Raw genomic sequence first — 17,212 nt, forward strand, 5'->3', positions numbered from 1 at the left:
TGACTGCAGACATGAACATGTTCCATTATTTAGAGTGTATTTGACATAGTCTTAACACTGATTGTGAAGATGGACTTAATTTCCCCATATTTCCATGGTCATGCTGGTGAAAGGGTTGACCTTATTGTAACTCTAAAGCATGGGAGGAAAGTCTTTATAGGAAATTATAAAGTTCTTTTTTTTTTCCTCTTTATTAAATCAAAAGCAGGAAAATGAAAGTTACGCTTGCTTCCTTAGTGAACCAGAGTGCCCCACAGGATATAAAAGAAGCTGTAAAGTAAATGGAAGGGCTGAGGCTATTGCTCAGGAAGTTCTTTCTGGAACTTTCTCTGTTTAAACTATGGGTTAGATAGCTAACAGGGACCTGATGTATATCACAGGGAACTCTGCTCAATACTCTGTAATAACCTAAATGGGAAAAGAATTTGAAAAAGAAAGAGGTGTGTGTGTGTGTGTGTGTATAAATAACTATCACTTTACTGTACACCTGAAACTAACACAACATTGCTAATCAACTACAATATAAAATAAAAATTGAAAAGCCCTATCTGGGTTGTTTGATTTTGGCTTCTTCCCCACCCCCTCCCTACCCCCTCCTCCGCCACCAGTGATCAGAAGCTAAAGAAGGGCATGTTAGGTTATTTGTTTCTTTTGTGGGCCAGTTTGTATCTGCTTTCTAGATGGTTATTGGTTTCAGGGATGTTAAACAGCAGGATCAGTACAGTTCAACTTTTCCGAGGCTTGAAAGGTATGATATTCCTGCTAGTTTTGCTCTCCTGGCTCACTTGCTTCCTTCTCTCCTTCCTTGTTTCTTTCTAATTACAAATGGCATTTGTTAGTTAACAATCCTTCAGAGCATCCAGTGGTTTGTTCCTTTTAATTTTTAACCATCTTTTTCTTATACAAAAGGACAAAAACATTTAAAATTACTTTTAGTACTGAGGCTTGCTTTATCCAGGAGCATCGCTTCCACCCCTCTCCCCCGTCCCCCAGCAGCCCCGCCCCACCCTCCACCACCTCCCTCCCACCCTCCCGGCTTTGTAGGTCTCTTTTGTTGTTGGGAGCTAACAAAGTGCTGTAACTTGCTGGATGGTGTGGATGGAGGATAGGCCCAGGGCTCCCGGAAGGAATTTCTGTAACCTGCCCGAGCTCCCTTCTCTTAAAAATTGCTGATTAACTAGACCCTTCTGTCCTGGGAATAGCCAAAACTTTAAAGTGAAGTGTTGTTCAAAAGAAACGTGTTTATTTTTAGAGGCAGAAAGTATTTTGAGCCCATTTGCCAGTAACTGTTTTTTAAAGAAACAAAACTGTGGACTTTAAGCCTAATCCCAAAGCGAAAATAAAACTCTTGCTGAAAGAATTAGCAATATATTAAACATTTTGAAAATAAGCTACATTTTTATTTTAGCTTTCTGTATTTTGATTGAAATTAATATTACTACCGTTGTTCTGTAATCTCCTTTTCTTTGCATGTTTTGCCATATACAGTTGATTTATTTACATAGAAGATAAAAAAATGTCAAAGGGGAAAAGTGTTTAAAGAAATTTCAGAGGACATGCATTTAAAATTAGCAGACAAGCCGAGTTCTCAGAGATAGTGTCGTCCAGATTTATTTTAACTTCATCATCACATGAATACAGAGAACCCCTTCAGTCTTTGGTTTTTAAAAAATCCTGGTTTCTTTTTGGAAGGTAGTTTTCACTTTATGAGTTTCGGTTTCTAGTAATGATGTAGCACACGACGTAGATAAAAGGGAAAGAGGGGGCCAGGAGCACCGACCTTCCCACAGGTCTTTGTGAGCAGAACCCCAAAACCTTTACAGAGGTAAAGGTCTATTTAAAGGTTCACAATAACAATGACCGCGTTTTAGGGCTGTCTTCCAACCCCATCACTTCCTTCTTCTAAGGGGAAGTTGAGCTTGGGGCGGAGGAGGTGCATTCAAGCTACAGCCAGCTTTTGTGGAATGACAGACCTTGATGGGATGTTACACCACGGGACTGGTGAAGTGAAGTCCTTTGATTGATTTAGACTAACAGAATAGAAAATAACAGTGGGTAAGTCAAATAGCAGGACTTGGAGAGGGGGAAAAAACCACACTTTTTTTTGAGGGAGGGGAAGCACATGCTTTTTTTTTTTTTTTTTTTAATCAAGGTATAGTTGATTTACAGTGTTATGTTAGTTTCAGGTGTACAAAACAATGATACATATATATATACACACACATACACATTACATATATATATGTGTGTGTGTGTGTGTGTGTGTGTGTGTGTATTCTTTGCAGATTCTTTCCCTTATAGGTTTTCACAAAATATTGAGTAGAGCTCCCTGTGCTATTGTTGGTCCTTGTTGGTTGTCTATTTTTAAATATAGTAATGTGTATATGTTAACCTGATAGTCCTCTTAATTTATCCCTCCCTGCTTCCCCTTTGGTAACCATAAATCTGTTTTCTATGTCTGAACCTCACATCTTAAGCAATAACAAATAAAACCTTCAGAATGTAAATATTTACAGTGGATTTTGTGTGTGTGTGTTTGGGCATGAATCTTTAAGCAGGTGTATTTGAGGGACTAGCAGTGTGTCACCAAGGTGATGCTTGGCTACTGAGGTAGAAGAGCTAGCCGATGGCCTCTCCAGGGTCTAGAGCCCTCAGACCATGCCAGAAGCCCCAGAATGGAAGAGGATCTCTGGCCAGAGTGCCTGTTGCAGGAGGTGTATCTTAGAAGGTCCCTCTGTGTAACACTGTTGTGCTCTAGGGGAATCTGCGGATCAGGATCATCCTGAGTGTCAAGCGAGTGTATTCTCCTCGGTTCTGTCTCATCACAACAAAGATTTGGAGTGATGGACATTAAAGCCCTTGGCACGTCACAGCTCTCGGGTCTTGGACAGACTGTGTTATAGCTCTTAGACAAATCAGTATTACAGCTCCGTGTTACAGCTCTATTTTATTTAGAAAGTAGCAGGAGAATCCATCCTCGAGGCGTGAGGGCATGCCTACCCAAAGATGTGAAGGGAAGAGAGTGGGGAGCGCACCAGCGTGGGGGGGGGCGGGGGGCTGGGGAGAGAGTGAGAGAGCCCTTGGGCTCCTCTTTTTATGTCCCCCCCCCCCCCCCCGCCCCGGGCCTGCCCTATGTAAATTGGGCCAGCCAGGAGTGCTGTTTGTTCTACCTGAGGTCCTCACTCCAGTCCTCGGACCTTCCTTTGTTCTATTTTCGTGGGCTTTTCCCTTCCTTGTCTTTTAGCCACTGCCATTTTGGCTCCTGTTTCCTATTCTAAGTACCTAACACTGAGGATTTTGATTTAAAAACTGTGAAGCACCTGAAGGTCCTACATTTTTCTGAGCAGATCTCAAGAATTTGTTTTATCTAAAGTGTCTTGTTTTTTGAGTGCTCTTTCTTCCTTCTTTCCAGTGGGACTTCATAAGGGGTTTCGCACATAGGGGCCTGGACCTCCAAATTCTCCCAGTGCAGATACTTCTCAGGATACCCTGAGCTCCTAAGGACTTGAAGTAGATCAAGACCTGGCTTCATTCAAATTTCTGGGGGTGGTTCCAGCAGCCTTAATGAAGTAGATGCCTCTTGGAGTCCCGAGGACCCTGTTGGGAACTTGATAACGTGAGTTCCTGATGGGACCCTGGATAATGAGAGTTCCCACAGCTGCCATGCTGTAGGTGCTCAAAATTTGGTTCCCCTTACTTGTATACTGATTCCCGGGCTTCAGGGAAATGCATCTCACTATCAGTTCAAATACAGTGTAGTCTTGCTTCCTAATTCCAGTGTGTGCTAGGGCTGTGGTTTATGACGGTACATGTTATGGATTTGGTGGCTGTGGATTGAGTTGGTTGCTTAAGCCTTATCTAATTGCAGTAGTGAATACCATTATAGTTTAATTATTTCTTAATTGAAAGAACAACAAAATACATCCCTTTTGACTGCTTGGTAATCATCCTATGATCAGAGAAACTAAGAGAACGACAACTGACTTGTTTAAGGCTTCCCAGTGAGTAAGTGAAAAAATAAGAGATCAGAACCACTGTCGCTAAGTGCCCAGTTTGTTACTTAGTCCAGCAAACCTGTGTTTGAGGATTAACATCTGCTAACAGCCAGAAATAGACCAGTTGAGATCAAAGTCAATTCTCATCATTGGCCACTGAAGACAAAAAGATGAGGGATACATCAGTTTGCTGGGTAATTGATTCTCCCTTAGGATAAGAGAAAGACAAAACCAAAATTGTCCATCATTGAAAATGGTACAGTAAATTATGTTTGGGTTTGGAGAACTTCCAGTCCTATAAATACATTATGGGAAGCCCTCAGGGAGAGAAAAAAAGCACACTATGGCTGTTTTCCTATGTAAAAATAGCAGGGCCATGCAACTTGAAGAAAAATAACTTAGAATGTTATTCAAAGTAGGAACTACGATTTGTGACCAAAACTTCACTTTTTAAGTTTATTATCACACACTGCCACAGATTGGTAAGTTGAGAAACAATAGGTCAAAAGTTTAGCAGGAAGGTTTTGGGAAATGATTTGTACAAACAAGAGGTTTCTGAGAGTTTCCCTTTTTTCCTGCGGGGAGGCAGTTGATTTGGTTACCTGCATTCATGTTTTGTCTTAGTAAAGGTTAAGGAAACCATGGAAATAGAAAGAAGAACCATCTCCATGCTTTAATGTTGTGATTGAAATAGAACTGCAGAATGCTTTGGGAGATCTGTACTGGTGCAAATTGTCATGGCTCTGAGTTTCTAGCCTGCGTTATGTATTCGCTTGCTCTAGTGTTCTGAGTTTACCTCCTTTTTCTTGGGTTTCCCTGACCATGCCAGTTTATAGCCATCTGTCTCAAGGTGTGGCATTCTGCATTTTACAGGCTGGGCCGTTTGACTTGGCACACATGGTCTTTAGGTAGTAAGTGGGTTTGTGAATGTGAAATGGCACATGTGGGAGCTTGAATGTGACTTTGCCCTGCGGGGCCAGCATGTCTAGATTTCATTGATCTGCCCTTGGTACATCTACATCATCTGATTGGGCCTGAAACCCCAGTAACAGGCCTGCTGTGGGGGCAGTGCACAACCTTACCTCTGGGTATAGGGCGGTGAGGTTGTGGGGACTGGTTGTTTGTCCAGAAAAGTTGGTTAATATATTTTATATTTAGGGCCATACAGGAATCAAGATAATGATTTGCTGACATCCATTCTTCCTAGATTTCAGGCATTTCGTTGTCTGCTGCTGAAGCTTGCTTTCTTTGTTTTTTAAAGCAGCAATCAAAATTTAGGAATAACCTATCTGATCCAATCTATTAAATAATACGGTTTGCTTCATTCACTCAGTACATGTTTTTGGTTCTTTTAAATATATGAAAGACTCCAGATCCTTGAGGAATCTTCTTGTTACATTAGGGACAGAAGGAATTCATGGATGTGAAGATAATGATATGCAGATTGAGGTTGAACTCTTGCATTTTGGAATAATAAACCTAAGGAAAAAAGAAAGCCTTTTCTCTATAGTTAAGAGTCACAGAGCATGTAGGATTCTGTTACATCCAGGAAGAAGGGAAGTCCCTGACTTCAGGCTGGAGTGTTTGAGAGTCTTCCAAGACAACCTTTGGACCTTTGCTTGTATAGAAGTAAGAGAACTGGGGAGAGAATGACCTTCTCCTCCATCAAGGGAAGGAATGTACAGAGAAGTCTGTTCTCTACCTGAAAAGATGCTGAATAAAGAGTTGCATTGCCTCATGAACTAAGAAGAAATGGGAAAAACTGAGGTAGGGTTAATTTGTTTCAAAAATAAAAGATACTGAGAAGTCTCCCTTTAGGCAAGTTTTATAAGAAAGTTAATTTTAATATCATTTTCTTCTTGCAAGTATGTTTCCACATCACATAGAGAAAGGAGACCAACATGTTTAAAAATTAACTTCTGTAGTTGAGCGGCCACCAGCCCAAGTCAGCTCCAGTGAATGCTGGCTGTGGTACCCCTTGTGATCCAAGCCATAAATCTTGGGGGGTGGGGATCTGGCAGAGCCCACAAAGGATCTTCATCCCCTGAATCCTGACATTTACCATAAATAGTCTGTTGGCTTTCATTTCTTTCAAGAAAGGCTCTCCAGGGGGCTAGTGTATCCTGGAAAGGAAGCTGAGAAGGTGGAGAAGCCAATTAGACAGAGACTGTTAATTGTGTGCACAAAGAAAGGAGAGAGTGATAGTACATAACTCCAGGGAGAAACCAAAGGACTTGCAAAGTTCATCTAAGGAGGGCTGAGACAGAGGAGGCGGTTTCAACTTGTTCAGATAAATAAGCAAGCGTAGGCAGAAATATTTGTGCTTTCCCTTTAGTACTCCACAGATAACATACTTTACAAATACTGCAAGATTAAATTCTTCAGTTAGTCTGGAAAAGCACTGCAGGGGAATTCAACAAACTAGAAAAGATTACTGTGGGGATTCTTAGGTTTGTAGTACCAACCAGTGGTAGAAATCCTAGGGGCACTGTGAGGACTTAGGTTTATTAATACTATTATTGTTTTTATTAACCACAAATCACATTCTTAAGGGGATATTTTCTTTCATGCTATTTCTTATTTTATAGGTAATAACCTTCTAAATTTTATGTATTTTGTTTCACTTGGTGGAAGAGTTGTGGCAAAAGTTGATTTTAAGGATTTTTAAAGAAATGATATGAGTTACTTGTTTTCATTTAGAAGATGAGGGAGCAGTAATGTTAAAGGTTTTGAATGAGATTTCTGTAAGTATTATATCACTAACAACAATTTTCATTTTTGCACCTTACCTTTTTACTCTTTGTCCACATGAATATGTATTTATATGGTGATATTCCTGTTGAATCGAAACACTATATGCTGTTTATCTTAATATTTTCCTGTTTTCTATTTTCCATAGACTTTTAGGTGATTGGTTTTGTTTGATTAAAAACTTCCCACATCCCAGGTTGATGTATCAGATTTTGCAAAGCATTCCAATGTTACACATATATACATATATTCTGTGTGTGTATATATTTATTTCTAATTAATTACCTCTTAGGATAAATTCACAGGAGTGGGACTACTGAGCATGTTTATGATTCAAGCTACATGAAGGAAAAGTGAAAGTGAAATTGTTAGTTGCTCAGTCATATCTGACTGTCTCTTTGTGACCCCTGGACTGTAGCCCACCAGGCTCCTCTTTCCATGGAATTCTCCAGGCAAGAATACTGGAATGGGTTGCCGTTTCCTTCTCCTGGGGATCTTCTCTACCCGGGAATTGAACCCAAGTCTCCTGCATTGCAGGCAGACTCTTTACCATCTGAGCCACCAGAAGCCCTCAAGCCACACATATCACTCTATTAATTTCCCAAATGTATATATAGTATAGAGGTATATAAGTTTCTTTGTCTACTAGGGAAGGTGAACATTTTTGCATGTGTTTGTTTAGTATTTATATTTCCTTTTAGGTAAATTATCTGTTCCTATTTGTCAGAACTTGGTTTGTTTTTTAGAGGAAACTCTTGACATCTTCTGATTACCCATGAAGCTGTTCACATGGTTGTTTCTTGTCTTTAGTTACTTTGTACATTATGTAAAATGCTTGGTGCATAGTAAGCACTCTCTTTTACCATGAATTTGGTGGCACTAGTGGTAGAGAACCCGCCTGCCAATGCCAGAGATGTAAGAGATGCAGGTTCAATGCCTGGGTCGGGAAGATCACCTGGAGGGGAGGGCATGGCATCCCACTCCAGTATTCTTGCCTGGAAAATCCCATGGACAGAGGAGCCTGGCCGCCTACAGTCCATTGGGTCCTAAAGAGTTGGACATGACTGAAGCCATTTAGCACAGGTGTTTTTTACTGGTTAACTATGTTTCAGTTCTCCTTTATTTTTTAAAATTTAGGATCAATCATATGCTTCTTCACTAATTTTTCTCATAACAGAAAAGTTAGAAAGAAGAAACCTTTTTTTTACAAAAAACAATCCCCATTCATTATCATTTCTTTTATATAGCCGCCTTCTTCTTTTTTTTTTTTTTAACTGACTTGAATGCAGTGAGTGATTGTGGCTTTGGATGGGCACTCTGACTGACTGTGGGCAGATATTCCTTGTGATCTTGTCCTTCCGACCATGTTTAGTCTTATGAGTCAAGCCTCAGGAATTATCTGCATTCCATGAATTCCATCTGTGTGTGAATCTTTGTGAGCAGTTTTGGCCTTTGATATTTGGAATCAGACTTGCTTTTTGTGGACATTTTATTACACTTTATAATAATGATCTATGTGTAACCAAATTCAGTTTCAGTTAGCACAGAAAAGGGCAAAATATATTGAGCATGACAGTTGAGAGTTTGACCTCATACATGCTCATAAAGAAGACTGAGTGCTGAAGAATTGATACTCTTGAACTGTGGTGTTGGAGAAGACTTTTGAGAGTCCGTTGGACGGCAAGGAGATCAAACTAGTCAATCCTAAAAGAAAGAACTGTGAATATTCACCGGAAGGACTGATGCTGAAGCTGAAACTTCAATATTTTGGCCACCTGATGTGAAGAGCCGACTCATTAGATAAGACCCTGATGCTGGAAAAGATTGAAGGCAGGAGGATAAGGGAATCACAGAGGATGAGATGGTTGGATGGCATCACCGACTTGATGGACCTGAGTTTGAGCAAGCTCCGGGAGATGGTGAAGGAAAGGGAACAAGGCGTGCTGCAGTCCATGGGGTCGCAAAAAGTTGGACATGACTGAGTGACTGAACAACAACATTTTGTTAAGAATTTTTTTGACCTATGTTTTGAAAAGTAATGGTCTAGATTTTTTTCTCTCTCTCTCTCCCTTCCTTTCTTCTTGTTCTATAAAATACCAAAATTTTACATGTGGCACGTGGGCTTCAGTATAGGAGCATGTGGAATCTTTTCAGGCAAGGGATCAAACTGGTATCCCCGGTATTGCAAGGCAGATTCTTAACCATTGGGCCACCAGAAAGAAAGAAAGTGAAAGCTGCTCAGTCATATCCGACTCTTTGCAACCCCGTGAACTATACAGTCCATGGAATTCTCCAGGCCAGAATACTGGAGTGGGTAGCCTTTTCCTTCTCCAGGGATCTTCCCAACCCAGGGATCGAACCCAGGTCTCCTGCATTGTAGAGGATTCTTTACCAGCTGAGCCATCAGGAAAGCCCCTGGACCACCAGGGAAGCCCTATAATCAGTTTTAAATTATTCAAGAGCTAGTTACCTAGCTTTTGTATGTATTTATATTCTTGTTTGTTCCTTAAATCGATTACCTTTATTTTTTCACTTGAACATTGTGGGGCCTGGGATGGGAATGGCTTGTTTTCATTGTTGTAAACATTTAGTTTTAGTCGTGTCAGACATTAGCTATAGTTTGCTGCTGTTCTAGGGTATGTATATATAAAGCACTTATGAACATAGTTGAAACTTACACTAATATACTTTGCCTGGAGTGGATCTTCTGGGATACAGATCTGTGTCTTCAACCTTTCTACCTGTTTTCTGCCATAATTGAGGAATAAAATAACCGGTATAACCTCATATTCTACTTAATGGAGAGTAACTGACACAACAGACTGTTCATTTTCAGGGACTTAGACTGTTTACATTGTAAACATCTTTAGTACAACTGAAATTTTCTTTGAGGTTCATTGCAAAGCTTCCAAGTCCTTTTATATTATTATCATTACAAGCTTCATTGTACTGTGGATATAAAAAAGTGAAGTGAAGTCGCTCAGTCGTCTCTGACTCTGCAACCCCATGAACTGTAGCCTATCAGGCTCCTCCATCCATGGGATTTTCCAGGCTAGAATACTGGAGTGGGTTGCCATTTCCTTCTCCAGGGATCTTCCCCACCCAGGGATCGAACCTGGGTCTCCCGCATTGTAGGCAGACGCTTTTACCGTCTGAGCCAGAAGTGACAGTTAATTGACAGTTAATAAAGGCTGAACATGCACCAAAAAAGAAAAAGGGAATTTCTATCAGATGATAAATATCCCTTCCCTTCAGAAGTATTTTGAATTTGGGAAAAAGTTTTCCTAAACCAGAACCTGATGTTTTCTGTGATGAAATAGAAATGTAGAACTGTTTCTGTTGCTTAAAACACAGAGACTACTGAATTTTTTTGAAGTGAAAAAAATATATTGTGGCATCAGGAAGAGAATTTTGTGAAGGGGCCTTGGGTGATGGTTGATGACCAGGGGAGAGTTGAGGGGTGGGTTCCCTTAGTCTGGCCCAGGAGATGAAAAGCAGCCATGAAGCTCAAAGCTTAGAGTCAGGCCATGGCCAAGATGTCGGGGCCAGACATGTCTGTGAGCATCTTCCCACTCCTCAACCATCTCAGACAAAAGAGAAAATTGAGGGTAAATTAAATGAAGTAAATGGACTTTGTCATAGACCACAATGAGGTAAAATTTCTAGGATTAGAGAATGGGGGGGTACAGCAGCTTTGTGGGGAAAAGGGAGAAGTGGTTGAGGCACAGTGTCAGTAGGAGGCATCTGGTGAGGATGCTTATTGGTTCTATTCTTCCCTCCCTCCACTGACTCCTCACACATTTATTGAGTGTCTACTTTGCATCAGAGGATGAGATGGTTGCATGGCATCACCGACGTGATGGACATCAGTTTGAGCAAGCTCCAGGAGTCAGTGATGGACAGGGGAGTATGGCGTGCTGTAGTCCATGGGGTCGCAAGGAGTCGGACACGACTGAGCGACTGAACTGAACTTGCGTCAGACTTGGTATCTGCTGCTGCGGCTACACAGAAGGAAGTGGTACTCACAAGAAGCTTATGGTTCAGATGGGGTCTCAGACACGGAGACCTGACAGTTGGGATATTTGTGCTGCGTTTGAGGTATGGGGTGTGTAGGGAGCCCAAAGGCAGATTTCCTCACTCCCCTGGGCTTGGGTAGGAGAAACAGCATGTGCAAAGACAGAACGGTGAGAGAGGACACGGGGCATTAAGGAGAGCGTCAACTCGCTTGCCATGTCTGTAGCCTGCACCCGTGTGGAGAGTGTCAGGAGTTGGGGATGAAGAAGGAGGAAAGTGCTAGGTCTTGACGAGCCTGGAAGTTGTGAGGAGGAGCCTCTAAAGTGTTTTAAGCAGGGAAGAAAAATCACTAGACTGATTAATTTAAGAGCTCCATCCAGATCTTGGAGCCTCTGGGAGAGCTGTCAGCCTTTCAGGGATTGCCTCAGGAGCAGTGAACCACCTCACCTGGTGTTATGCCCTTTCCCAGGGGTGCATGGTGATGGAGGCCCCACATCCAGTGACTGATGAAGTCAGAGTGTGATGACCCCCTCACCCAACTCAAGATGACTCTGAAAAGCATTTCACTTCCAGAGCCCACTGTTGGGTTAAGAGAGGCTGTTCTGGAGCCACTTTGCAACTCACCCTCGTCCCCTGCCTAACCCTGCCCCACTCGGCCTTTCTGAATTCTGATCTCAGTGGGTTGCTGAGCTTTATTTGGTGTTCCTCTCGAAGCACACATGCACAACACACATCAAATACTAGAAGGCATTGGCTTGGGGCTTCCCTGGTAGCTCAGATGGTAAACAATCCACCTGCAATTCAGGAGACCCAGGTTCAATCCCTGGGTCAGGAAGATCCCCTGGAGAAGGGAATGGCAACCCACTCCAGTATTCTTGCCTGGAGAATCCCATGGACAGAGAAGGTTGGCGGGCTACATCCATAGGGTTGTGAGGAGTCGGTCACAACTGAGAGTGCAGGCACTTGAAGCACTGAAGTCTGCATGTTGTCTCCAGGTAGAAAGCAGGAGCAGTCCTGGGGCTCACCTCACTTATCTCCCTCTCAGAAGGATGACCCTCCACATTGCCCGTTGCACTCTTAAAATCATTGTTTCCTACTTAAAAAAATTATTCTAGAAGAAACTTAATTCTGGATCCTGGAACTCCTTCATGGCCAGAAGTGAAGTCACCTGTTCTACTTGGACTATGTGGCATTGTTAGTTGTGGAGGTAGAGCTGTTAGCTATATATTGGCTGCATGTTCATTGGAGGTATTCAGCTTACATTTATTGAACACTTAACTGAAGCGGAGGGAAGATATTCTGAGAGTAAGCAAATTGCATGGGTGCTATTTCCTTAATTGTGCTTGGCCACCCACCTCTCCTCCCCAGCACCAACATAGGATCTTGCTGCTTTCCAGTGACTGAGCCCTACAACCGTGCACTAGCATGGACAGATATTGATGCCATTTCACAGGGTGAAGATTGCTTTAACACACCCTGATTTGAACAAGATTCCAAATGCACAGTTGCATGGGCTCATTACCTACCAAGCCATCCATACAAGCAGATACACTGTCTTATCACCTCTGTGTAATATCCTGTATCAAGGAAGGGGACGGACTGATGTGTGCCTGGGTTTTGAAAGCTGATGGTACTTTTTTTTTTTTTTCCTTTTTGGCTTTCTGATCTTCAGAAGAGTAATAATTATTTTTGGTAAGACTAATTGACTCTAATGCCTGTAAGGCAGGGTGGAATGCTCTGTTGCCCACTTATTATGGTGTTTTCTTCCTTTTTACTTTTCAAGTCATAGACTTTGATTTCATGAGGTAGGTAGAATAGAGGTGATTTTAAGAGTGCATTTTGTGATTATTAGGTGCAAAGGCAATTATTAAGTGCAAAGTTTGTTTACCTGCTGCTGCTAAGTCGCTTCAGTCGTGTCCGACTCTGTGCGACCCCATAGATGGCAGCCCACCAGGCTCCCCCGTCCCTGGGATTCTCCAGGCAAGAACACTGGAGTGGGCTGCCATTTCCTTCTCCAGTGCATGAAAGTGAAAAGTGAAAGTGAAGTCGCTCAGTCGTGTCCGACTCTTAGCGACCTCATGGACTGCAGCCTACCAGGCTCCTCCATCCATGGGATTTTCCAGGCAAGAGTACTGGAGTGGGGTGCCATTGCCTTCTCCATTGTTTACCTACTGGATGCATTTATATTTTATATTTTGTAAGTAAGTGTCTAAATTGTTTGACAGACTATTTTATACTTATTGGGGTGCATGCATGCATGCTCAGTTGTGTCCAACTCTTTGTGATCCTAAGGACTGTAGCCCATCAGGCTCCTCTGCTCATGGGATTCTTCAGGCAAGAATACTGGAGTGGGTTGTCATTTCTTCTTCCAGGGGATCTTCCCAACCCAGGGATTGAACCTGCATCTCCTTGCATTGACGGGCAGATTCTTTACCACCAAGCTACCTAGGAAATCCACTGGGGTAGTAGTGTTATTAATTTTGTGTCTTTAAATGGCATGGACTATTCTCTAATTATTAAAAAACTTATAAAGAAAACCCTAACAGCATAGAAATAGTGATCATTTTGAGAATGAAAATAAGTTTTCAATAACAGAATTTGTTTGCTAGTTTCCATACTGTCTGAGGGCTTCCCTCATAGATTAGTTGGTAAAGAATCTTCCTGCAATGCAGGAGAGCCAGGTTCGATTCTTGGGTCAGGAAGATCCCCTGGAGAAGGAAATGGCAGCCCACTCCAGTATTCTTGCCTGGAGAATCCCATGGACAGAGGAGCCTGGCAGGCTGCAGTCCATGGGGTCTCAAGAGTTGGACACGACTTAGTGTCCAAAGAGAGAAAGAAAGAGATACTGTCTGAGGATATCATGTAATGAGAGTGTGATTTTCAGTCATTTAAGGTGATATTTTGAACTTTAGCACTAGAAAAGCCAATTTGTACCCATCAGACTCACTCTTTGCGTCCATGGAGAAGGTGTTCATCCTGGGGCCATGTTAGATAACATAGCTGATTGTCCTCCTGGACAATCCAGAGGCTTGCCCCTGCCCTGGCCTTGTTGGCATTGCCAGCCAGACTGAGGATTGATGACAACTCAAAATAGCTCAGTACCTGAACTGGAAGGCATATAACTTCTAGAGCAGCAAGGAACTATTTTTTATTCATTCCTATTGTTTGAAATAATGCTTTTTAAAATGGTAAGATGGCTGGATTTGGTACTTTTGTGGACTGTGAATCTACTTTTTACAGCCTCATAAAATCACAGGTTTATTTAGCTGGAAGTGCTCTTAGAGAATGTCTAGTTCTACCCTTATGGATGAGAAAATTGGGGTTCAGATTTGTTAAATGCATTCTCTATTTTTGGGCCAGAATGAGGAACAGAACTCAGGTCTGTAAACCACTGATGTTGTTCAGTTGCTAAGTTGTGTCCTATTCTTTTGCGATCTCATGGACTGAAGCCCTCCAGGCTCCTCTGTCCATGGGATTTCCCAGGCAAGAATACTGGAGTGGGTTGCCATTTCCTTCTCCAGGGGATCTTCAGGGATCAGGATTCTGGCCTATGTCTCCTGCTTGGCAAACAGATTCTTTACAATTGAGCCACCTGGAAAGCCCTTGTAAACCACTTCTGCTGCTGCTGCTGCTGCTAAGTTGCTTCAGTCGTGTCTGACTCTGTGCGACCCATAGATGGCAGCCCACCAGGCTCCCCTATCCCTGCAATTCTCCAGGCAAGAACACTGGAGTGGGTTGCCATTTCCTTCTCCATGTAGTCTAGGAATAATTCTGCAACATGGCATTGCCTCTTCAAAGACCTTTCAGCTTCCCAGACCAGACTTAGTGCAACTAGGGTATTCTAAGCCTGCATGGTAATCATTGTCCTTTACTTGATAGCCATCCATCAGCTCATGTGTGCTGGTCCTTGCTTCTCTCACCATGGGCAGAGATATTGAGGCCAGACTTGCTTTTCGCCAACTCACATGAGCCTGGGTCCTTATTATTGCTGCCCATTCACCATTCCTGTCCTCCTGAAAATTAGTCTCATGGTATAACTCACTTAATTATTTGATTTAATCTACACAGAACAGAGCTGAAGGACAGTGGTAACAATGACCAGGGATCAAATAAGGTGAGGGATTATGTATCCCTCTTGCCTTGGAGACCATTTTTCCCAGGATTGACTATCTTGCTGACCATACAGCATAGTGCCTGAAATATGCATGCTGCCCATTAATACATTCTGGGTAAATTACTCTGTGGGAGAGGGAGAGGGTGGGTTGATTTGGGAGAATGGCATTGAAATATGTATAATATCATATATGAAACGAGTCGCCAGTCCAGGTTCAATGCACGATACTGGAGGCTTGGGGCTGGTGCACTGGGACGACCCAGAGGGATGGTACGGAAAGGGAGGAGGGAGGAAGGTTCAGGATGGGGAACACATGTATACCTGTGGCGGATTCATTTTGATATATGGCAAAACCAATACAATATTGTAAAGTTAAAAAATAAAAGAAAATTAAAAAAAAAAAGAAAAGAGAATGAAAAAGTTGGCTTAAAACTCAACATTCAGAAAACTAAGATCATGGCATTTGGTCCCATCACTTCATGGCAAATAGATGGGGAAACAATGGAAACGGTGACAGACTTTATTTTGGGGGTCTTCAAAATGACTGCAGATGGTGACTGCAGCTATGAAATCAAAAGACGCTTGCTCCTTGGAAGAAAATTATGACCAACCTAGATAGCATATTAAAAAGCAGAGACATTACTTGGCCAACAGAGCCCATCTAGTCAAAGCTATGGTTTTTCCAGTAGTCATGTATGGATGTGAGAGTTGGACTATAAAGAAAGCTGAGCACCGAAGAATTGATGCTTTTGAACTGTTGTGTTGGAGAAGACTTTTGAGAGTCCCTTGGACTCTCAGGAAGAGTCCAACCAGTCCATCCTGAAGGAAATCAGTCCTGAATATTCACTGGGAGGACTGATGATGAAGCTGAAATTCCAATACTTTGACCACCTGATGCGAAGAACTGACTCGTTGGAAAAGACCCTGATACTGGGAAAGATTGAAGGCGGGAGAAGGGTAAGACAGAGGATGAGATGGTTGGATGGAATCACCGACTCAATGGACATAAGTTTGAGTAAACTCTGGGAGTTTGTGATGGACAGAGAGGCCTGGCATGCTGCAGTCCATGGGATTGCAAAGAGTTGGACAGGACTGAGCAACTTAACTGAACTGAAACAATAACAACTTTTTTTTTCTGGTCTTGATAAGTTTTAGGAGATTAACCCTTGGTATTCTTTTCTGATTCAAATTTTTGTGTACCATCAAAATACAATGTAGGCATTAAAATGATGTTTATGAAGACTTATAACATGGAAATGCTTATGTTTAATATTTAGCAGAATAAAGAAAAATTTCAGCTAAAGCTGAAACTCCAGCTATGAAAACAAAAAGCCTGTGTTACAGATAAAAGTAGTCTAAAAACTCACCAAACTATTAGGAGTGGTGGTATTTGTATGTTGGGGCTGTGGATAGATTTCTCATTTTTTAGTTAAAAAAATTAAAACTTGACATTACAACTTACTTTAATACATACAGTTAAAATTCCAAAAAACCCTCATAAAAGTAAAGAAATTGTATATTCCATTTTGCAGGAAATAAATTTAAACTACAGTTTGACTTTTTATCTTTATAGGGTACATAATTTAGATTAAAAAATTTTTTTTTACTCTCTATAAAACTTGAATCTATTTTTTGTAATACTAACCACATTCTTTATATTTTTTTAACTTTCATTTTATATTGGAGTATAGTTGATTTACAGTGTTGTGTTAATTCTAGGTGTAAACCAAGTGATTGAGTTATACATGTATATACATCTATACTTTTTCAGATTCTTTTCCCATTTAGGTTATTACAGAGTGTTGTGTAGAATTCCCTGTGCTATATAGTAGGTCTTTCTTTATTTTATGTATGGTAGTCAATGGCACCCCACTCCAGCACTCTTGCCTGGAAAATCCCATGGACAGAGGAGCCTGGTGGGCCACAGTCCATGGGGTTGCTAAGAGTAGGACAGGACTCAGCGACTTCACTTTCACTTTTCACTTTCCTGCATTGGAGAAGGAAATGGCAGCCCACTCCAGTGTTCTTGCCTGGAGAATCCCAGGGACGGGGGAGCCTGGTGGGCTGCCATCTATGGGGTCGCACAGAGTCGGACACGACTGAAGCGACTTAGCAGCAGTAGCAGTAGCAGTATATATATGTTAGTCCCAACCTCCAAATCTATCTCCCCTCCAACTATTCCATTTATTAATAATAATCTGAAGTTTGTTTTCTAAGTCTGTGAATCTTTTTCTATTTTAGAAATAAGTTTATTTGTATCATTTCTTTAGTATCCACATATCATGATAACAGATTATATTTGTCCTTGTCTGACTTACTTCATTTAGTATGATAATCT

The 17,212-nt window shown here is 41.7% G+C and overlaps 1 protein-coding gene across 10 annotated transcripts in view; it reads left to right on the plus strand.

Moving 5' to 3' along the window:
• The window catches only part of SYNE2 (spectrin repeat containing nuclear envelope protein 2), a 323,751-nt gene that overhangs the window by 17,616 nt on the left and 288,923 nt on the right, over positions 1 to 17,212 (plus strand). The gene's annotated exons all lie outside the window — the stretch shown is intronic.

Source organism: Bos taurus, chromosome 10, assembly GCF_002263795.3.
Source record: "Bos taurus isolate L1 Dominette 01449 registration number 42190680 breed Hereford chromosome 10, ARS-UCD2.0, whole genome shotgun sequence".
In the NCBI taxonomy this organism is placed as follows: domain Eukaryota; kingdom Metazoa; phylum Chordata; class Mammalia; order Artiodactyla; family Bovidae; genus Bos; species Bos taurus.